The following is a 22,929-nucleotide window of genomic DNA, read 5'->3' as shown; positions in this document are numbered from 1 at the left end:
ATGGAGAGAGTTCTAGATGCCTTAGCCCAACCCAGCAGAAAACTTGCACACAGCTACTCATTGTAAGGACACAGACTTCTCTCTTCCTGTGCTTGAGCTCTGGTTCCTGCATTTGTAGTGACCGAGAACTTTCTTTGACTTCAACATTCTATAAAGAAGGTAGTTTTCCTCAAGCCTCTCTTACCTGTTTCCGTGACTCGGGGACAGGGCATGAAAGAGGGTGGGGCAGCTGTGACTGACTAGTCACTTCCAGGTCTGGAGTTAAGAGCTGTATGGTGTCCTGTGCAGAAAGGCCATAAGACAGGGAGAGGACCCAGCATCCGAGTCCCAGAAATTAGGTCCGACTTCTGATGTAACACAGGAATAGCCAGCCAGCGAATTCTATGTGTGTCTTCCCTCTGGTTGATTCGCCAGCTGCCGAGGCTATGCTCCCAATTCCTGTCAGTGCTTAGAAACTCAGGAAATGGGAACGACCCTGATATTCCAGGAAAGTTGTAACGAGAGAGGAGACTTGGAGGGGAAAGACCTACGCATGCATTCAGAAGCCAAATCCTTGTGTGGGATTCTGGGTGCCATTGTTCCTTCTCCGTTAGCAAAGATTTACTTCCTTTATCTTAGGCTTTGGTTTTTGACCCATTTCATTTTCCCTACTGTAATGAGAACGTTTGTTGTTTGGAAATGTCATGCTCTGTATTTCTAATTCTCAGAAATGCTTCTGTATGAGTCTTAGGTTTGATGTTGCCGTAGTTGGCCTACCCAGCAAAGGATAACCTAGTGACAGATCACTGAAAATGCTTCCTCTTTTACCTCAAAAGAAAAATCCAGACAAAATAGAGCATTTATATTTATAGAAAACGGAGGATTGGCTGTTTTCCAAGTACTTCAAGTTATTGCAAGAAAAGTTCTTAAACTCTGAAGACTTGTTCTGCATAAAGGAGACATTCTTTACTAATGGAAGAGGTGGTTTTATTTTTACAACAAGCCTACTCATCTTACCAAACCTATAACCAATTGCTGATCTCCTATGTAAAGCCTTTTTTTTCTCTTCTCTGAAACAGTGGTTTATATGAACTGTTGGAATAATGGAACCTCAGACTACAGATGTGTATGTAAAATTGGATAAATGCACTGACTTCCTTCTCCCTGAATATATTTTTAATAAACAGCATTATCCTACATGGTCAGTTTTATTAAATTATGGACAACCAGAGGGTTCTTCTGAGAAGTGGTATGCTTGTATGGGTGGCTTTTGGCAAGCTTCCTGTAGTGGTAAATATCACAGTAGTAATCTTCGCCTTCTCTGGAGGCAGATTGTGGAGGAAAACAAATACATTCAGGGATGTGACCCTAATGCTTGCTCATCGGTGGTGAAAGTTAACACTATCACATCCTCCTGGGCCTTGGGGAAGCAGTACCTTTGGTATCGGGAGATTCCTGGTAATGTACACAGACCATAGAGCCCTCTAGTGGGGACACCATGACATCACAGTTGTAGGCTTTCAGGACTGGCTGCCCTGTTCTTGACAAATGTCCAGGTCAGTATATTTCACTGAAACCGAGAAACAGAATTGATTTAGGGTAGCATTTTAGGATGTATTTTTTAAGAGTGATGACTGAATTTGCCAGTGGGGACAGGGGGTTTCTATTCTCAAGAGAACAAGTGAATGAAGTTTATGCCTACTGTGTACTGATAACATACCTGTATACACACACGACATCTACATTCTCTGTGGTTTTAGTCTACCTGCCTAAGGGTAAAACCACATTTTGCCCTTGATGAATCTCCTGGTCTGTCAAAAGACTTTCAGTCACAGATGAAAGGTGCGCCCAAGGGCAAGCCCATCACGAGACTGGCACGTAGGTGAAGTTTGTAACCGATGCCGAGCTGTCTGGGTTACAGAATCTGATGGGGGGACAAGGAGCATCTGGTAGCATCACATTTTTGGTTGCTGTAACTCCATGAATTGATGTTGGTAGGTTATCAGGTTAAATAGAAGCCTTAAGTCTTAATCGCGATCATCGAGTCAGTATTCCAGTAGGAAGCACATAGTGTCCCTTCATAGTGTTCCACGTGAGACCAGTGCATTTGTGGATGTGGAGGTGTCATTCTCACACCTTGCATGCTTCCTTCTCGTCTTCAGCCAGGCTAGGAACCTCCCTGCCATCTGGTCTGTGTTCCCTCCTCTCCCACTTCCCGGGCGGAGGACCAAAGCCAGGGCTGGAGCCTGGAGAGGTTACCTGTCCTGGGCCCTGCAAGGGGAACGGCCCCCGGAACCTCCAAATGTGTATTTGGTCCCCAAGAATTTGCCTTGGGACACCGGACAACCTTAATAGACAGGTAAGGTGTTGGTACCTGTTGTGGCTTCAAGACCCAAGCTCACCTGGATGGTTGCTCTCTCCCTGGGAATTCCGGTTCCCAGAATAGATTTTAGTATCCTCTAGGTTGCTATTATACATCGAAACATTCCTTAGGACACTCTATTAAGAATTTTTATTTTATCAAAAAGATTCATATTAAGGAACATGTGGGCTGAGAACAGTCGAGGTTGCTAAAGGGATAGCTCGGCATTTATGGAGTTTACCGTTCCGTGGGTGGTTGCTGCAAGGAAGTGGAGCTTTGAAACGATTGTCTGCAGTTAACAGTGATGGAGGGAAGGCTCCGTGCACTCGGCTGGGTGTTCACTTCCTAATATGAAGGAACGTGGCCTTTTGTTAAGACTGGTTCTCCCAGCCAGTTCTCCACGCCCAAAGCGAGTACTGACACCACTTGGTGCAAGAGAACATACAGCTCTCAGAAACCGTGTACGGCCCCTGGCGTCATGATACCTTGCATGGAGCTGCGTGAAGGGCTTGGTGAGAACGAGGCTGTGGACCAGGAAGAGTCCTAACCCTCCTCCAAGGGAAAGTCAGTACCCCGAACTCACACCCCAGTCTCAGCAGTGGTCCAATCAGTTGCGTCATCTAAGGTCATGTTTTAATGTTAATATTCTCACAATCTTGGGGACGATTTTTTGGGTCGTCTTCCAGAGATTCTCAACAAAGGCATTTTAGGCATTTGGGTTGGCAAGACACTCTCTAGGGAAGGGGCTGTTGCAGAGCCAAGGACCTAGTCCCCAGCTCCAAATGTCAGTAGCTGTCTAGTCGCTGTGACAAGTCAGAACGCCCCTTAACACTTTCAAAGATCGCAGATAAGGGGGTCTGGTTCTCCCAGCTGAGAAATGGTGACCATGTGTTGCAGCTTTGGGGAAGCATTCAAATTATGTTCAGCAGATAATTGTAGTAAATAACAAATCAGAACTTTGTGGCACATCCAAGCAGAAATCCGAAGAGGAAAAAAATTATTTAGATAGAAAAAACCACAATTTTTTCCTCGCCCTTTCTGCATACATACTGCATCTCTCTCTCTCTTTGTGTTCTTGGGCAGACATCACCCTCCTTACTGTTCTGACATTCAGCTTCAATGAGAACTTCCACATTCCTGGAAAAAAGATTTCCTCTTTTCTCTTTAAAATACAACTAAAGAGAATTCTGGAAATGTCATTACAATTGTCTCTTTTCCAAATTAAAAGAGCCTTAACTAAATTCATTGAGAAAAGTTCAGTAGTTCCAACTGATATTGGAGGATAATAAGTAAATATCCAAGCCAGTGTTTTCAACTAGAACTACTTAAAACAAGTTGGTCTCTCAGCATTATCGGCTAACGGGGTGGGCAAAACAAGCTTGCTTTCCTCCACGGACAATTTAGTGCTGGAATAGATTCGTTTGCCCGCCTTGTCCTGATGCATAACATTCCAGATGGATGGAGAGAGATGATATCCATTTCCTCCCCAAACATTAAATGGTATTTTGACAAATAGAAGTAAAAACGTGGGACTTTTGTGGTCTTCCTGTCCAGCGTGGCGTTTTTCTTACCCATCTCACCATCCCCATAGAGATGGGCGGCAGTGGGATGGGGAAACGCTTCAATCACTGATGAAAAGACATTCACCGCAAAGTGAATGAATTCAGAGGGATAGATGGAGAGGTAGACAGATGGATGGCTTTTGTTTAAACCATTGTTTATTCTTTACGGGAGATTTTCACTAGACTTTCGTGGTCTATGAAGCATACTACAAACACCGTCGAGTGACGTTTTACCACCTGTGGGAGATGCCGGCCCTCCAGTCTTCCCATCTCTGGTGCCTGGCTTGACGCCTGGCGTGCAAGTAGTCACTGAACGAATGAAGGTTCTACATTTACATTGTTTCCTCCTTGCCAGTTAGCTCCTTTTTGTAATCTGTGCTCTTTAACTCCAAGGACTTTAAGGACCCAGTAGAAAGCAAAAAGAAACCAAAACAACTATATATACAGTTAAGTGCTGAACCATGTATGTTTGTAAACATCCAAAGAAGAGGGGCACATGGGTGGTTAATAAGCGTCTGCCTTTGGCTCAGGTCGTGATCCCAGGGTCCTGGGATCGAGTCCTGCATCAGACTCCCTGCTCAGCAGGGAGTCCTCTTCTCTCTCTCCTGCCCACTTGTGCTCTCTCTCTCTCTCTCTCTCGCTATTTCTGTCTGTCTCTCAAGTCAATCAATCAATCAATCAAAAGAAGAGTTAGGGTCATCAACAGTCAGAATTTCACCCGCTCAGAAAAACTGCCTCTTCGCATCACCCCTCACTACCACCATGAGCAGTAACGACCAGATCCATCACCACAGGCGATGCTGTACTCTCAGCCAAAATTGCTATTGGCACAGTCCAGTTGTATTTTTATGGTAAATAGTTCACTTGAGCCAGTATAGACTAAACAAACAAAATCAGAGATTGTTCAGGAACGGGAGCTTAGATTCATGACCAAATAGGATGAGCTAGGTAGGAATGATTAGGGATGTCAGGTTTGGTCAATTAAAAAAGCATTGTTCTAACAAAATGAATGAATGAGAAAAGATCTTACTGTTTCTCTCACTGCAATAGATAAGCAACAGGGGAAGACAAAAGTCCATTTTGAAAACAAAACATTTTTTAAATCAATTTTAAGATGACAAGTAGTTGGAATATATTTCTTAGTATAGACAGTCCAGGAGAGAAGGAAAGTCAACACAGAATGACTTCTTATAATCGCCAATACATTTACAGGGGCTGGTTCTAACTTCTGTAATATTTGTTTTCATGATGATAAAGTTTCTTTTTTATAACTTAAAGTTGCTGTTTGTTTCAATTCAGAATTTTGTAAATATTTGTAAAATACTGCGGATTTTCGTTGTTAAATCCTTTCCTGCTATTTACAAAACTTTTTTTTTTTTTTTCAACATTTCTGTTTAACTGCCATGGCATTTTAGAATGATGGCTGAGCTCTGAAATTTTGTGAGCTACATTCTTTTTTGAATTTGACTTCGGGTAAGTCCTGTAACTTTCACTGAGTATTTTCTTATCGATTACAGGAGCAGATGAAATGAACACCAAATCCCCTTCCTGCTCTAAATTTCTAAGCTTCTAACCTCTATCACAGTCCATGGACTGTCTTTTTTAGATCAACTCATGTGATTAACAAGTGTACATAGGTCCTCTTTTAATCGAGTTGAACAAAATCACATAACAATTTCTAATGTAATTTTAATTTGCCAAAAGAGAAGTGGAGGTCTATTCTGGAAATACCTCTGACCAGATATTCAAGTGACGCAGGGAAAAAATATCACTTTGATTCTATGCCTTGGACTTTTATGCCGTCTTGGTGTTTAGTGCTTGTCTATCTTAGTGTTTCTGTTGGTTTGTTCAGTTACCATTAGTGAAGTTAGAGAGCGAGATGAGGTAGGACTGGGGTGTTAATAATTATTACCATTGTTTAGATTCTTGGAACTGGAAGGGTCACTAGAACAACAAAGCAGCCTTCTATTTAATAAATGATTGCATTGATGCCGCGTACCTAAGATCACATACTTATGCAATAGAGTAAGATTTACAATCTACACAATAGACAACTCAGGTATCCTTTCTCTACCCTCTCCATTCCCGCCTGAGGAGATTATAGCTCACAGAGGTTGTGGGAAGGGAGATGGACAAGGCATTGGTGATTAAGAACCCTGTCCCAAAGAAAGGGGTGCCAGGGTTCTCCCAATGCCCAAAGGGATAGGATATGATGCAGAAATACTGGAGTAAGGTTTGCCCTCCAGCGCCCTCCATCCACACTTTCTGGCTTCCATTTCTTCCCCGCCATTCAGCAGTAGTGAGAGCTTTCCATGTGCCCTGGGTCTTGAGTAGGAAGGCGGTGCAGAAAGCAAAGAGAATTGCTAGCTTTCAGATTTCTAAGGAGAGCATCTATCACAGGTAGCAGCCTTCTAATCACAGCTTCTCACTGCCACCCCTCACCTCTCAAACAAAACTAAAGTAAAACCCCAGCTTGTTGGCAGTGTGTGTGTATACACATTTACATCTGTTTTTTATTTTATATTTCGAATACCAAGAGCGTGGCTCCTATGTATCAGTGGTTCAAGCCTCAGTGATTTAGAGCAAACACTTTATATAAATATGAGTTCTTACATGTTTATAAGAATGGTTGGACACTCCAACTGAAGGAAGGAAAAACGCAACCAACTTACAGACTAGGGAGAAAGAGCAGGAAGTGAGGGGGATTAAATACTGATGGGTCCCCAAAAGCCACCAGGACGCACAGCCCAGACTAAGTTCCCAACAGCAGAGGAGACAACAGTTAGTCCGTTTTGCTGGATTTGGGGACAGAATCACCTTCCTTGGGTGCCTGGTTGTCAGTTTTCCGTGAAAACCACAGAAAAGTCCTCTAAATATATATATATATATATATATATATATATATATATATATATTCACTTCATTAGGACAAAGAAGCCATTTAATGAATTCAACTGAATTTTGTATTCCACTTGGTGGATGAGTAGCTTTTCTTGTTTACACACAGCAACGATGGGGTGAGGAGGATGGCGGCCCCAGAAGTGAGTCCACGCCTCACCTTGAATATAGCTGCTTGTTTCATAGACTGAGTTTGATACAAAGTTTTCATTCTGTGTTTTTCTACTCCTTCCTGCTCCCTGGGCTTCCAGCCAACTGTCTCCCTATTTCTCAACAACAATGGAACAATCCCAGTTCCTTCTCTTCTCTCAGTTCTAAATGGGGGCTGTCGGGCCAGCCCAGTGAATCCCAGCGACCATTCACTGGGGGCGTGTATTAGTTAGCTACTGCTGTGTAACAAATTATCTCAAAATTGACCAACTTAAAACAACAAGTATGTGTTACCTTACACACCCAATGGTCATGTGTCTAGGAGCTTAACTGGGGGATTGTGGATCACAGTCTCTCATGAGTGTGCTGGGCCTGTAGTTATCACAATTATTCACTTGGCTATTGGCAGGAGGCCCCAGTTCCTCACTGACTGCTGGCTGCATACCTCGGTTCCTTGCCGTATGTGTCTTTCACCCAGGACAGGAGCCACAGTCTTGTATAACCTAATGTTTGAAGTGGCATTCCCTTGTTTCTGCTACAAACTATTGGTCACAGAGACAACCCTGATACACTGAGAGAGGGCACTCTGCAAGGATGCAAAATCCAGGAGGTGGGGATCACGGGGCCCATCTTGAAACCTGGCTACCCCAGAGGTAAGAGAAAGAGATGAGGGCATTTATTTCAGATTCCAGTGTACCTCGAACCCTGCTGCAAGATGTTAGAAAAGTAATCAGGGGCCCCGCTTGATTTTTCTCCCTCTGGACCAAACTTGTTGGAGGCCAGTGCTACTTGGAAGAAAATGATTTTTAAATTTTTGGTTTTGTTTAGTCTTTTTCTTTGTTTTATTACAAAATGGGTTTGCTGTAGAAAATATTTTTTAAAAGCCAAAAGAAAAACTTTTAAATTTCAAAAAGCTGCAGCTAGAGATAGCCTTTGTATGAAAAGAATAATTGAAATGGGAGTGCAAAGTATCTCATAGGGAGTAGGGGTAAGTATTGTTTTGTGAAACTTTTATTTCAGTTACAAACACATGTAATTTTTCAATTCTTTTTTTTTTTTTTAAAGATTGATTAGTTGGTTGGTTGGTTGGTTGATTCAGAGCATAAGTAGTAGAGGGAGAGGGAGAGAGTTTCAAGCAGATTCTGTGCTCAGTGTGGAGCCCAATGTGGGGTTCAATCTCACAACCATGAGATCATGACCCATGAGATCACAACCTGAGTCCAAATCAAGAATCATCCGCTTAACCAACTGCACTCCCCAAGTTCCCCTCAGTTCTATTTTCTACAGATACTTCTTAAAAATAAAATGTAGACACACAGATGTACTGTTTTAGGAATTTCTTTTTTTCAAGATTTTATTCATAATTTGAGAGAGACCACACAAGTGGGGGAGGGACAGAGGGATAAGGAGAAGCAGACTCCCTGCTGAGCAGAGAGCCTGGCATGGCGCTCAATCCCAGGATCCCGAGATCATGACCTGAGCCGAAGGCAGATGCTTAACTGACTGAGACACCCAGGCGCTCCTGTTTAACGATTTTCTAAAAAATAGGACCTGCCATTACGTGTAAGAGAGCAGCTAGGCAGTGGCAGGTGGAAGCACATGGACCAGAATCCAAGGGGAGACCCCGTTCCTGGCTAGGCGGCCTTGGGCAAACCACATACGCCTTGAACATGGTGATTATGTTTCCAGATCATCCAGTGGCAAAATGGAAATGGGGAGCTGGAGATTCCAAAGTTGATCTGGGGTCCAGGCTGGAAAAATTTAATACACGGGAGTGACTCAGGCCCATCATCCATGGGAGGGTGGCTACTGGAACTACCAGAAGTACCTCATTAATAATTTCCTCTTCTGCAAATGGGCAAATAACTCATACCCACATCTCAAGACTTTGTAAAGTCTAAAATGAAATAAGATAAGGTGTGGTACTTATCAGTTAACATTACTGATCCATGGCATTAAATAGTCTCCTGTAAACTCTTTTAATAGTACATTTGATACTGTATCCTGATTTAACACACTGTCTATTGTTGGCCATTTAGCTTATTCAATTTTTCGGTATTGTAATATTATAAACCCGCAGGTTTATTACTTTGTAATCAACGCTTCACATTTCCTTAATCTTTTGCTTACAAGAGGAATTGTTGGGTGAATGGATATGGTAGACCTTGGTTTTTCTTGCTTTGGGATTATTTTGTTTGTATTGTTTGTATTATCTGTTGTATTGCCCCAGTTTTCTTTCACGAACAATCTACCCTCACTCTCAGTCCAAGTGGTTTCCCTTTTTTTGGGGGGGGGAGTTATTAATTTATTTTTTTAATTTAATTTAATTTTTTCGGTGTTCCAACATTTATTGTTTATGCGCCACACCCAGTGCTCATGCAATACGTGCCCTCCTTAATACCAAGTGGTTTTCCAGTCCAGTTCCAAGGGCAAGCACCTGACTCTAGCCAAGCAGATCAGAATATTGCATTTCCTGTATCACCGGGATTAGCTCTGGAATGTGCCTGTGATTGAGGACAGACTATCAGAGTCAAGGAACTCATTAACTGACTTTTATTACAGCTGTTGGGAAAGAGACACTCTCTTCCTGCTGGACCTGTGGCCAGTAAGGTACAAACTTTGAGCTGCCAGGGCCGTTTTGAAATGCTGAGAATCAAACCAGACAGAAGAAAGCAGGACTGAGGAATGGAACGAGAACAGATCCTGGTGAAATTGTTTGCCTGGATCCTGCTGCATCCAGTCTAGAGGGCTTTCCAGTCAGAGGACCTATGATTTTTATTTATTGTTTTTACTAAGCTGTTTGGACTTGGATTTGTTACTGGTAGCCTGAAGAGTCCGGACTGAGAAGAGGGTGTGACATTGTAAGTTCTTCCTAGAGTTTGCCGCATTGCCTTCTACATGAGATTGTGAGTTGGGGGCGTCTGGGTGGTTCAGTGAGTGAAGCCACTGCCTTCAGCTCAGGTCATGATCCCAGAGTCCTGGGATTGAGCCCCATGTTGGGCTCTGCGCTTGGCAGGGAGCCTGCCTCTCCCTCTGCACCTGCTCCCCATCCATCCCCCACTCCCTGCTCACCAGCTCTTGCTCTCTATCTCAAATAAATAAAATCTTAAAAAAAAAACAAAACCCAAAGATTATGCTATGGACATCCTAGCAGGGTATGTGAGCACCTTTTACAAGCACTCTCTCCAAGACCAGCTGACATCAACAACAACAAAACAAAAATGAAAACAAAAACTATGCCATTTGTGTCTTTGATAGCATTGCAGAAGGCAGAATATTTTTTCAAATGTTTGTATTTTTTCTTTTCCTTTCTTTCATTTTTCTATTCATCAGGAAAGTAAACTCTAAATGAAAATTTCTGTCTCTCTCTAGTGGAGAGGCCCCCATGATGTTTCCACTGTAATCCTCAGATTAAATTCAAGGAGCAAAATTAAAAGGACTAGCATCCACTTTGTTTTATGACTGTCTCCTATTGGGAAAAGGGAGTAAAATGATTTCTATTAAAAAAAGACTTGAGAGTCTCAAAAATGTATGAAATTTGCTGTAAATGAAATTAGTAGAGAAAATAAGAGACAGAAGTTATATAATTAAATGAGGCAATGTGTTGCCCTATCGATTACCTGGAAAAAGAAAATCCAAGTCTCTCCGAACTTACAAAGATTTAGTCTCTAAGTGAAGACAGATGAGCACTTGACTTTGGGACTGAGCATTATACTTTCACAGTAGGGACACGGGAGCTGGAGAGAGCCGACCTCAGAGCAGGAGGGGTTGGAGTGGAAAGTGGATCCCAGTTCCTTCTCAATGTGGGCTTCACGCATATTAGTTAACCTTGCAGAGCCTCAGCTGTCTCCTGAGTAAAATGGACCAGGAACAGCGCCACTCTCCTAAGGTCGCAAGGATTAAACAAGGTAAGAGTTTGAACCATGCGGTCTCTTACAAGTGCTCAGCAAATCCTGCTGTTGTTCTTTTCAAATATTATTTGCATATATCATTTCTCTGCCTCTTGAGCTTTCATTTTAATGCCTGTTTTCATCCAAGGTCATGGCTAGCTAGAGAGATGTACACCCACCTTGATGACGGTGAGAAATACTATGACAAATGTAATTACATCCTCTTGCCTTTTAACAATGGGAAGAGAGTCTGACTAAGCCTCTTGTTTCAAAGCAGTTGACAGTATTTCTCAATGAAGAGGAGAGTTCAGCGGTAAAGAAAAGAAGCTATTCATTTACCGGGGCAAATTCTACTTACAACTAAAAATAGCTAATGTAGGTGGGTCGTCTGCCTGCGTCTCCATTTCTTTGCATTTATAAACATTAAATCACTAAAGATCGTGTCATCCCGTGCTGTCAGCAGTGACCGTGGTTAGTGGTTGGGGTTACCTGAGCGCCTGCCACACTCCTGGTTCTGTCCTGAACTCAGTGGCTGCCTGGGAACCAAACCCAGGCCTGACTTCAGGGAGGAGAGCTTGAGCCACCAAATCACACGGCCACCAGCGTCAGTTGGCGATGAGGTCAGGGAATGCGGATTGTCCCGAGTCACCCTTGGCAGAGCCCCAAACTCGTCTGGTGACATTTGGTTCCAACACACACCTGTGAAGTTGACTTTTTTGTTCCTGTTTCATAGATAAAAGAAGACTGAGATTAGAAGACAATTGGTCCAGATCCCAAGTCAGTAAGTGGCATCGGACAGCCCAAGGAGAAAAAGCAGACTCTATGTATTTTGTGCTTTGTTTGTTTGTTTCTTTTTTTTTTTTTTTTTAAGAGATTTATTTATTTATTTGGGGGGACAGAAAGAAAGGGAGAGAATCTCAAGCAGATTCCCCACTGAGCATAGAGCCCAAGGCGGAGCTCAATCTCAGGACCCTGAGATCAGGACGTGAGCCAAAATCAAGAGTCTGACACTTAACTGACTGCGGCACCCAGGGGCCCCTGTACTGTGTGCTTCCCGTGTGCCTGTGTGTGCAGGTGTATGCGTGCGTGTACAAGAGAACATAAAGGGAAACTAAATCAATTCACAGCCACAGAAGACAGAGCGGCAGCCCTTCCGCCCATCAGAGCCACTGAGGCTCTTCTGTTACTTGACTTTTAAAAAACCCTGAATCAAAACTCTGGGCATCATCTAAGTTTGAAAATGAACACTTCTTCCTACCAAACAGAAGCAGGAGGGATAGATTCATTAGGGATTTATCGAAAATTGCAGAAAGGAAATTAATGCTTGGAGCTGAAAGAGAGACAGCAGAGGGCCAGGCCACTGGCCCAGGTCCCCCATCTGTGTCCGGCTGGACCCAGAAGCCGTGGGCCTCAGGCCCTGTGGCCTCGGCTGCTCAACAGCCACTGCCCACTGCGGGCAAGGGAGAGGAGGCAGCGGCCTGTGACCCTTCTTGGGGGAAGGACACTGACCTCATGTTCTCAGGTGCTGAGGAGACAGAGAGGGGACAATGACACCAGAGAAATGGTTGGATCAGTTTCACTGCCTGTGGGAGCTGCTTAATATTTTAGAAGCACACTTAAATATTCCGAGGCATTTCTCTTCTCAGACTGCAGGTGACAAAATAGGCTGTGAATCACTCATAGCTTAAAAACTAAGAAGTTGGGGGCGCCTGGGTGGCTCAGTGGGTTAAAGCCTCTGCCTTCGGCTCAGGTCATGATCTCAAGGTCCTGGGATCGAGACCCGCATCGGGCTCTCTGCTCAGCGGGAAGCCTGCTTCTACCTCTCTCTCTGCCTGCCTCTCTGCCTACTTGTGATCTCTATCTGTCAAATGAATAAATAAAATCTTTAAAAAAAAAAAAACTAAGAAGTTGTTCCATCAAAGGGTTTGGTGATCTTTCCAGGTTCCGGGTGCTGCTACTACTGATTGTCTGACTGGGTCTTATTCCCTTCCGGGGTGACATAGATTCTGAATGTATGCATAAGCGTTTCCACGTAGACTTTCGTTTTATTCTGGTCTATCTGCTCTTTCCAAATATTTCTATGACCTATGGGATAGCAGGTGTCACAGCGTTGGCCCACCTTCATTGTCACATGGGTGCCGAGTGTGTGGAGAGGACATCTGTTGGAGCTCTGCCTGAATTCTGCCCGTTAGAGCTAGCAAAGTTCTTAGTGATCATTTGTTCTAGCTTTCTCGTATTTCAGATGAAGAAACAGGTCAAGAAAGGTCTGAGAACTTGATCATGTAGCTGGTCAGCAGCAGAGCTGAAGACAAGCCAAGACTCTGAGCTGGGCTTTCCTATACCTGGGTGCCTGGAAAGGTCAGGCTTGGGGGGCATGAAGGCTAATCCCTACCTCTGTCATCCAACGGGAGATCTGTATCTCCATGTCCTCAACCAGGACCCTGCTCTGCACCCACTGACCCCCTCCTGCTTTTCAGTCCATTCTTTAAAAGCTCTAATTATTAAAAGAGTTTTCCCATTCTTTTTTTTTTTTTTTTTTAAGATTTTATTCATCCATTTGACAGACAGAGATCACAAGTAGGCAGAGAGGCAGGCAGAGAGAGAGGAAGGGAAGCAGGCTCTCAGCTGAGCAGAGAGCCCGATGCGGGGCTTGATCCCAGGACCCCAGGACCATGACCTGAGCCGAAGGCAGAGGCTTTAACCCACTAAGCCACCCAGGTGCCCCAAGTTTTCCCATTCTTACAATAACTTTTGTCAGAAAAGTATTTTGTATTTATTTTCCATAGCTGATTTTTTGAATCCAGTGACAAAAACATTTAATAGAATTCTTTGCTCTTTTATGTTTTTTATCATTGGGAAAAATAGATGGTTTATAGAAAATGAGTTTTTCTCTCTGTTCTGTCTCTCATTTTTTAAAAATTATTTTATTTATTTATTTTTTAAGATTTTATTTATTTATTTGACAGACAGAGATCACAAGTAGGTAGAGAGGCAGGCAGAGAGAGAGAGAGAGAGGAAGGGAAGCAGGCTCCCTGCTGAGCAGAGAGCCCGATGTGGGACTCGTGGGACCCTGGGATCATGACCTGAGCCGAAGGCAGAGGCTTTAACCCGCTGAGCCACCCAGGCGCCCCTGTCTCTCATTTTTAAAGAAAGATTTTATTTATTTATTTGAGAAAGAGTGAGAGAGCAAAGGGGTGGGAAGGGTACAGGAGAGGGAGCAGGAATCTCAGGCAGACTTCATGTGAGCAGAGAGCCTGACAGAGGGCTGGATCCCAGGACCCTAAGATCATGACCTGAGCTGAAACCAAGAGTTGGATCCTTAACCGACTGAGCCACCTAGGTGCCTGCCATATTTTTCTTCTCAAGGCTTCACCGCACACACTTCCTTGTGTTCCCAGCGACTTTCCACCCTTTCTCTTGAACACAATGCAAAATGTTCCTCACTCTCTTCAAATACCTGACATCTCCTTTGTTCATGTGAGCTCTCCAAATGGTAGCTCATGCAATGAAAGAATAGTCCCGTGGGGTCTGGCTGACACAGTCCGTGTGAGGTGCTCTCATCCGACACTTGACCTTTGTCCACAGGGCTTAAGCTTGTTTTCCCCTTCGTGACCACCAGGTCATAGTGCGAGTTAATATTGAACATGGTGTCAATGTTAATGCTCAGTGTATTTCTTCCCAGCTTGGTGTTTCCTTCTGCCCATGTCTTTTTCTAGAATGGGTCCCTGGACATATTCAGAGTTTACATATTTAAAATAACTTTACAGATAGAAGTTTATATTCTCTGTGGCAGACAGTGTATTCTCATGGAAGTCAAGAACTTGAACACCAGAGGCCGATATGTGGGCTCAAAGCCTCACAAAGCTGATTAGCAGCTGTAAACATGAGCAAGTTACTTAATCTCACCTTTCCTCACCTGCACTAATAAGGCACACTTCCCCATTAAATGATGTTATTCAAAAAGGCGATTTAGGAAGGAGCGAACAGTAAACCAACCAGGTGTTCTGTAAAACTTTTGATAAGGCTTCTCCTGACATCCTTGTAGATAAGAGGGGAAAATAAAATTTCTGTCAACTCTGTGTCTCTTGTGATTGGGATATTTTGGCAGTTACGAATCCTTCTAAATATCTAAATATACTGGGCGCCTGGGTGGCTAAGTGGTTTAAAGCCTCTGCTTTCGGCTCAGGTCACGGTCCCAGGGTCCTGAGACCCTGTCTGCTCGGCAGGGAGCCTGCTTCCCCCTCTCTCTCTGCCTGCCTCTCTGTCTACTTGTGATCTCTTTCTCTGTCAAATAAATAAATAAAATCTTAAAAAAAAACTAAATATACTAAATATATATATTTGTATATGTTTTTATAAATATATTTAATATTTATAAAATTATATGTAAATTATATATATAAATATATAAATATATTTATAGTAAATACATGTATTTACATGTATATATGTATATACATTTATACATGTATATACATGTATAAATATATGTATTTACTATATATAGTAAATATATTAAATATATTTATATGAATATAAACTAAATATATCTAAATATACTAAAGGGATTTAGTACGGTATCTAGTTTATAGTATATCTTCAGCGTATGTTAGTTAGCCCATATTATTTTTAGTTCATATTGTATTATGCATTTATCCCCAATTTGTTGCTGTATTTCTCCCTTGACCCTCTCTTCTCTCTCCTTTCCTTCCCTCTCCAAGCTCGTCACCATAACCCTATCTTCTCCATAAATCCCTAGAATACTGTTTGAAGTCTGCCATGTTTTTGTTAATACCAATATTTTCTCCCTTTTCATGCAGGTACAGCTGAGTTTGGGCCCCAACATGACTTTGCATTTTATGTATTGATGTGAATCCATTCCAGAAAGGTATGAATCCAACAAAGTATTAAAAAAATTATATACCACAAGCAAGTGGGATTTTTTCCAGATATGCAAGGCCGGTTGAACATTCAAAAATCAATTAATTAGTGTCATGTTATATTAATAATTAATATAATAATGTTAATATATAACACGTATAACATGTAACATATATATCATGTATATATGTATATATAAATATATAAATATATGAATATATAAATATATATAAATATGATATATTATATATAAATATAAAATATATATGTTATAATATATCATATATATTTATATATAAAATAAGTAAATAATAAATAAATAATAAATGAATTATATATCATATATAAATATACATGATATATTTATATATTAAAAATAAATAAATACTAGATAAATAATAAATAAATTAATATATTATATAATATTTATAATATAATATATATTATAATAATCCATCATAGCAATAAGCCAAAGAAGAAGTACCATATGATACTAGTTAATGCAGAAAAAGCATTTGATGGAGAAAGGGGAACCCTCCTACACTGTTGGTGGGAATGCAAGCTGGTGCAACCACTCTGGAAAATAGCATGGAGTTTCCTCAAAAAGTTGAAAATAGAGTTACCTTACAACCCAGTAATTGCACTCCCCTAAAGATACAAACATAGTGATCCGAAGGGGCACGTGCACCCGAATGTCTATAGCAGCAATGTCCACAATAGCCAAACTATGGAAAGAACCTAGATGTCCATCAATAGATGAATGGATAAAGAAGATGTGGTATATATACACAATGGAATATTATGCAGCCATCAACAGAAATGAAATCTTGCCATTTGTGATGACGTGGATGGAACTAGAGGGTATTATGCTTAGCGAAATAAGTCAATAGAAGAAAGACGACTATCATATGATCTCCCTGATATGAGGAAGTGGAGATGCAATGTGGGGGGTTTGGGGGGTAGGAAAAGAATAAATGAAACAAGATGGGATTGGGAGGGAGACAAACCATAAAAGACTCTTAATCTCACAAAACAAACTGAGGGTTGCTGGGGGGAGGGGAGGAGGGAGAGCAGGGTGGGATTATGGACATTGGGGAGGGTATGTGCTATGGTGAGTGCTGTGAAGTGTGTAAACCTGGCGATTCACAGACCTGTACTCCAGAGGCTAATAATACATTATATGTTTATAAAAAAATAAAAAATTGAAAAAAAAGAAAAAGCATTTGATAAAATCCTACACCCTTTATGATACAAATTATCAAAAAACTAAGCATGGGGTAGAATTTCCTGAACTTGATAAAGAACACCTATAAAATATGTACAGCTGGGGCACCTGGGTGGCTCAGTGGGTTAAGCCTCTGCCTTCGGTTTGGGTCATCATGATCTCAGGGTCCTGGAATCAAGCTCCACATCAAGCTCTCTGCTCAGCAGGGAGGGAGCCTGCTTCTCCCTCTCTTTCTGCCTGCCTCTCTGTCTACTTGTGATCATTTCTGTCAAATAAATAAATAAAATCTTAAAAAAAAATGTACAGCTAACATACTTAATGGTGAGAGGCAGGATGCTTTTCCCCCTAAGATCCTCTCTTATCACTTCTATTCAACATAATACTGGAAGTTTGGGGCAGGGCAATAAGACAAGAAAAAATCATAAAAGATACATTGATTAGAAAAGGAAGAAATAAAAGCACTCTTCATTGTGTTTTGCTCATTTAGTAATGTCAGCCTGGTCTACATTTTTTTTTAAGGTTTTATTTATTTATTTTAGAGAGAGAGGTTGGGGGCTGGGGGGGAGAGCAGAGAGGGAGGGACAAGCAGACTCTGCACTGAGCGCTGAGCCCAGTGTAGGGCTCGATTCCATGACCCTGAGATTATGACTTTAGCTGAAATCAAGAGCTGGACATGTAACCAACTAAATGCAGCCAGGCTTCCCCGATCTACATTTTAATTCTTATTTGATATCACCCTAATTGGAAGATTCTGGTCAACTTCATTCTTCATTCTTGATTATGAGAATTTCTCCCCCCTTGTTGGAGAATGTGTTTTTATGACTAAGGCTCTATGGACAGAGTTAAGTCTCAGGCACTTAGGAGGCTGATGGGGTAAGAAAATTGCAGGTTTTGAGGTGAGTCAGCCCTGAGTTTCTATCCCAGCCTGCTTCATCCTGTTAACACCACCTTCTGAGCCTCCGCTTCCTTGGTCAGAAAATGAGAGTGAAGATATCTGTCTCGTAGTTTTGTGTAATGATTAAATGTGATAAAATAATATAAATCATGTTTATTAAAAGCACATCAAGGACACATGATTACTATAGAGATGGGACCTCACGGAACAAACCCCATTGGATTGGATTTGGGGAAGTATGAGGAAGGACAATGAGACAAGTAATGTTAGTCTTGCTGGATGAGTAACAGAGCAGTGGTAATGCTGGTCACCACTGCTGCAGAAAGTGTTCTAGAGTGTGCCTGAGTGACCAGTGGGTGAGGTAGTCCTCAGCATATCAATGAGGCAGACAAATACTTGTGTACCCTTGGCTTAGAGAGATTTGGGGTTCTGCTCCCAGAGGCAAAGTGTGGAGAATGAACTATTTGAGCCTGGCCCTCCTCGGTGTGCAGAGCTAGAGAAATTTCTAGCCACCTGCCTCTCCCTTCTTCTCATCCAGAGTCCCTCTTATCTGCAACATGTGTTCCTTGGATTCTCTGCCAACTTTTGCTGTTCCCCCTGCAGAACCAGAGTTTTCCCTGTCAAGGGTCTCCTGTCTCCTGTCTTCGCCGATTCAGCCATTTGCTCGACAGTCTTGAAGAGGATGAGAAGCATCTCTCACAACGGCCAAAGGGGAAAGTGGCTGAGGACTGGAGTGGGGAGAAGACAGGCAGAGCAATCTGAGGTGTGACCCTCGTAGAGCTATATCAAAGCATGGGCTCTACACTTGGCCTCTGGAAACACGAAACGAACCGTTGAGGTCTTTATCTCACATTACCTGTCTGCCCCATCACTTGTCCAAGAGGTTTCACAACAATGATACTCTGCGGAAACTTAACACCCTACAGTCTGGGCTCAGAGATAAGCTATCAATGCCCTGACACATTGCCTATGAAGATGGTTGTCTCTCATGGGCTCGCTTTCTCAGAGATAACACACAGAAACTATTATTTCCATTCTAAGCTTTACTATTGCCTTCCTTCTGCTGGCTTTGCATTTAGATTGCTCTTTTTTTTTTTTCCTAGTTTCCTGACAGGGAAGGTTAGATTGTTTATATGAGATCTTTCTTCTCTATTTAAATTGGTGTTATAGCTACACATTTTCCTCTAACCACTGCTTTTCCCCTATCCTGTAGCTTTCATTACAGGGTAGGGTACAGATAAAGCATGCTGATAAATTCTCTTGCTTGAGAACTGATCAGGAGTTCTGCTGAAGCCAGAGTTTTTAACCCCACAGAGTATTTGCACGGGTGATCTCAGGATCCCTTTCAGTTGCCCGTAATTGCAGGAGGATTAATTTATCAACTTACTTTTTTTGTTTGTTTTTAAGATTGACTTAGCGTCACCTGGGTGGCTCAATGGTTAAAGCCTCTGCCTTTGGCTCAGGTCATGATCCAGGGTCCTGGGATTGAGCCCCGAGTCGGGCTCTTTGCTCGGCGGGGAGCCTGCTTCCTCCTCTCTCTCTGCCTGCCTCTCTGTCTACTTGTAATCTCTGTCTGTCAAATAAATAAATAAAATCTTAAAAAAAAAGATTGACTTATTTATTTTCAGAGAGAGAGAAGGAGTGCGGGGGGGGGGGAGGGGCAGAGGAAGCGGGAGAAGCAAATTCTGTGCTGAGCACCAAGCCCTGTGATCCTGAGATCATGAACTGAGCTGAAACCAAGAGTTGGACACTTACCCCACTGAGACACCCAGGCATCCCTATCAGCTTATCACTAAGGCTGGGTTTTATCACTAAGACTGGGTTTACTAGAAGCAAAAGAGTGGTATAAGCAAGTTTCCTGCCATGCCTTACCCCTTCTTCCTTAAAGCTCTAGACCTGCATTGATGGTGTACTTCCTGACCTGCCCCTGCCTCCAAACATACTCTTAAGTTCCCATTCACAGCCAGAGGCAGATTGCTGATAACAGCTTACAACTCTCCCCAGGGGTGTTTTGAAATGGCCAAAGGTTTCCAAAGGTAGCAGCTGTGATTCAAGAGGACCAGTGATAAGGTACTGCCTGGGTTGATCCTTACTGTGCTAGCATGGTTGCCTACGGTGCGGTGAGGGGAGGACTGTGAGGCTCCGTGGAGGTCAGGGAGAGAAGAGGTTTCTGATTGATTAGTGATGTCTGCTGTGGGTCAGCAGGCGATATCCTGGTAAACACGACATGTAGCCAAACCTGGTATACAGGGAAGACATTGCTCTGAGTTCATCTAAACCGGGTTTGACTCTGAGCTTGGCCACTGACTCATGGACTGAGTTATCAGGAGAATTAAATGAGAATGTGTGAATTCAGTAAGATGTGTGTGGAGTTCAGTGGAGTGTGTTATTAGAAAGCTGTTCTGCTTCCGGAGGCTGTGAATTCCCTGCAAATTCACCAAACTGTCTTATTCATCTTTCTATTCCAGCACAGTGTCTGGTCCGTAAGAGGCCCGAATATTTGTGGAATGCACATATGCTGCCCATAAAAACAGATTAGAGGAATAAATCCAGTGATTAGATCTGAGAACTCAGTTCGACAAAGAGGGCAGAATTGGGTGGGGTGGTGGGGGTCACTGGGGCTTTCCTACAGGCTCCTGAAATCACCCTTTATGGATTTCCTCCTACTTCTTTGAACTTAAAAATTATTATTAAGTAAAACAAAGGGACACCTGGGTGGCTCAGTGGGTTAAAGCCTCTGCCTTTGGCTCAGGTCATGATCCCAGGGTCCTGGGATCGAGTCCCTTATCAGGCTCTCTGCTCAGCAGGGAGCCTGCTTCCCTTCCTCTCTCTCTGCCTGCCTCTCAGCCTGCTTGTGATTTGTCTGTCAAATGAATAAATAGAATCTTAAAAAAAAAATAAAGTAAAACAAATGGGACTCCTGGGTGGCACAACTGTTGAGCATCTGACTCTTGGTTTTGACTCAGGTCTTCGTTTTGACTCAGGGTCATGAGATCAAGCCCCACCTTGGGCTCCATGCTCAGCTGGGAGTCTGCTTAAGACTCTTTCTCCCTCTGCCCCTTGTCCCCATGCTTTCTCTCTCTCTTTCTCCCTCTCAAATAAATAAATAAACCTTAAAAAAAAAAAAGTAAACCAAAAACACAGAGAGATGCACAATCATAAGGGGACACAGCTCCATGAATTCTCGGAAACCCATGTAGTCAGGATCCACATGAAAGTTGGGACCACACTAGCATGCTACAATGCTGTTGGCTTGTCCTGTTGTCGGCTACTTCCTCCTCCCAGGGAGCCCCCTTATCCTGACTTCTAACATTATATATATATATATTTTTAATATATTGTGCAATTTCACAATGTCATTGCATGGAGTTGTATTTTGTTCATTTTTATTATCTGTCATATTCCAGTGTAAGAATACACCGTACTTTGTTCTGTATTCACCTGTTGATGGACACTGGATTGTTTCCAGTTTTGGACTATTACCAATACGACTGCCCTGAACATTTTAGTAAATGTCTTTTGGTGCTTTTGACTCACTTTTCTGTTGGATGTGAGTAAAACCTTAGAGCGACATAACCAAGTTAGAGGGTATGTTTATGTTTGACATCACTAGATAGCACCAAGGAGTTGTCCCAAGTGGTTTACCAATTCATACACTCACCATTCTGTCTGCAAGTCCCTACTGGTCTATGTCCTTATCAATACTGGTCATTGTCAGTCTTTTTAATGTTAGTCATTATAGCAGATGTAGAATATTATTTATTTTGATTTTAATTTGCATTTTTCTGATGACTAATTGGGGAAAAGATGAGCATTTTTCATTTGTTGAAATATATGTATTTGAATATTCTTTTCATGAATCTGTTTATTTTTCAAGACTATGCCTTACTGATGGGATTTTTATTTTTAGCAAATATGTTATTGGTTGTACTTCTTAGAAGTGATCAAATACTTATTTCCATAAATTCAGGATGCCTATGGTAAATTGATTGCTAATTTCTTTTCTTTACTGAGAAAGGTCAATATTTAGAAGTGCATTTTCTATACATTCCCTATTCTCAAGGAGATCTTGTAGCTTTGGCATGGCCATCAGATATGTTATAGTGTATATTTTAAAAATATATTTAAAATAAAAAATTTTTTTACTGACCAACAAAGGCCCAAGTCTGGACCAGGGCTATCATTTGTCCTTTCTATGTATTACTCTGTCAGACAGAACCAAAATGCTGTGCAGATTTTCCAACATTCAGGAGTGACATAGAACTGGGCAATGAACAGCCTGCCTAGATGTGCTTGATCTTGTCTGATCTGGTATCCCTGATTTCCATCCACTCCCTACACTTGTACTCTCACTCCTGCCCATTCCCTGTGAGCTGAGCCCCTGGGGGCACTGTTTGTCCCTGGATGCTGCCTGTTGGTTCACCTTTAGCTTCTGGGCTCTGCACCCCCTCCTTCCCCACCCCAAGCCCTGCTCAGGCCCGGAAGTTCCAAAGCATTGTGTTCCATCCATGGTCCTTTGAGATTTCTTCCCAGAGTGTAAGCATGAGTCAGCATCCAAAAAATCCATTATATCTGGAATTACAAAATATCCTGTGGTCCCTGGATTGTGTGGTGAGCATTCCCAAATATTTTATTTCTACAGTTCATTACAGTTGATAACCAGGACAATGACACAGAGCCCTGAGAGATTTATCATGCAGGGGAGGAAAAGGGGGCAGAGTCTGATCATTCATTTAAGCATTTTTCAGTAGAAGAGGGGCAGGCTCACCTTGGGCTAATTTGTATAGTCAGATAAATGAGCACGTGTTGTGCTCCCCCAGTGAGCTGTCAGGCGTATATAAATGTAGTCTGGCTTGTGTCTATTAATTCTCATCTCAGCAGCAGATGCAGTATTTGCCACTGAGTAGTTTTTAATCAGCCTGTGACATCTGCATCTAAATAAATTGGCTTAATGTTGACATAAATGATTACAGTTGGAATGGCTCAGATACACGGATGCCCTTTCCTAGTCACAGCCCCTTCTTTGAGGGACGCTTAGACTACGCATGACCCCCTGATGCACAAAAGGTCTCATGAGGTTGTGATGA

The 22,929-nt window shown here is 42.3% G+C and overlaps 1 long non-coding RNA gene across 1 annotated transcript; it reads left to right on the top strand.

The window, feature by feature from the left end:
* The first annotated feature begins 9,528 nt into the window (after nucleotides 1-9,528).
* On the top strand, nucleotides 9,529-19,301 carry LOC106003823. The gene is made up of 5 exons (XR_001176543.2): nucleotides 9,529-9,812; nucleotides 10,675-10,859; nucleotides 11,575-11,622; nucleotides 15,662-15,729; nucleotides 18,446-19,301. It is a non-coding gene; the product is annotated as an uncharacterized LOC106003823 (long non-coding RNA).
* The last annotated feature ends 3,628 nt before the right edge of the window (nucleotides 19,302-22,929 follow it).

This window comes from Mustela putorius, unplaced genomic scaffold (assembly GCF_011764305.1).
Source record: "Mustela putorius furo isolate JIRA1106 unplaced genomic scaffold, ASM1176430v1.1 tig00000275_pilon_pilon_pilon, whole genome shotgun sequence".
NCBI classification, from domain to species: domain Eukaryota; kingdom Metazoa; phylum Chordata; class Mammalia; order Carnivora; family Mustelidae; genus Mustela; species Mustela putorius.
The sequence above is the reverse complement of the archived record's forward strand: the minus strand, read 5'-3'. Positions and strand labels throughout refer to the sequence as shown.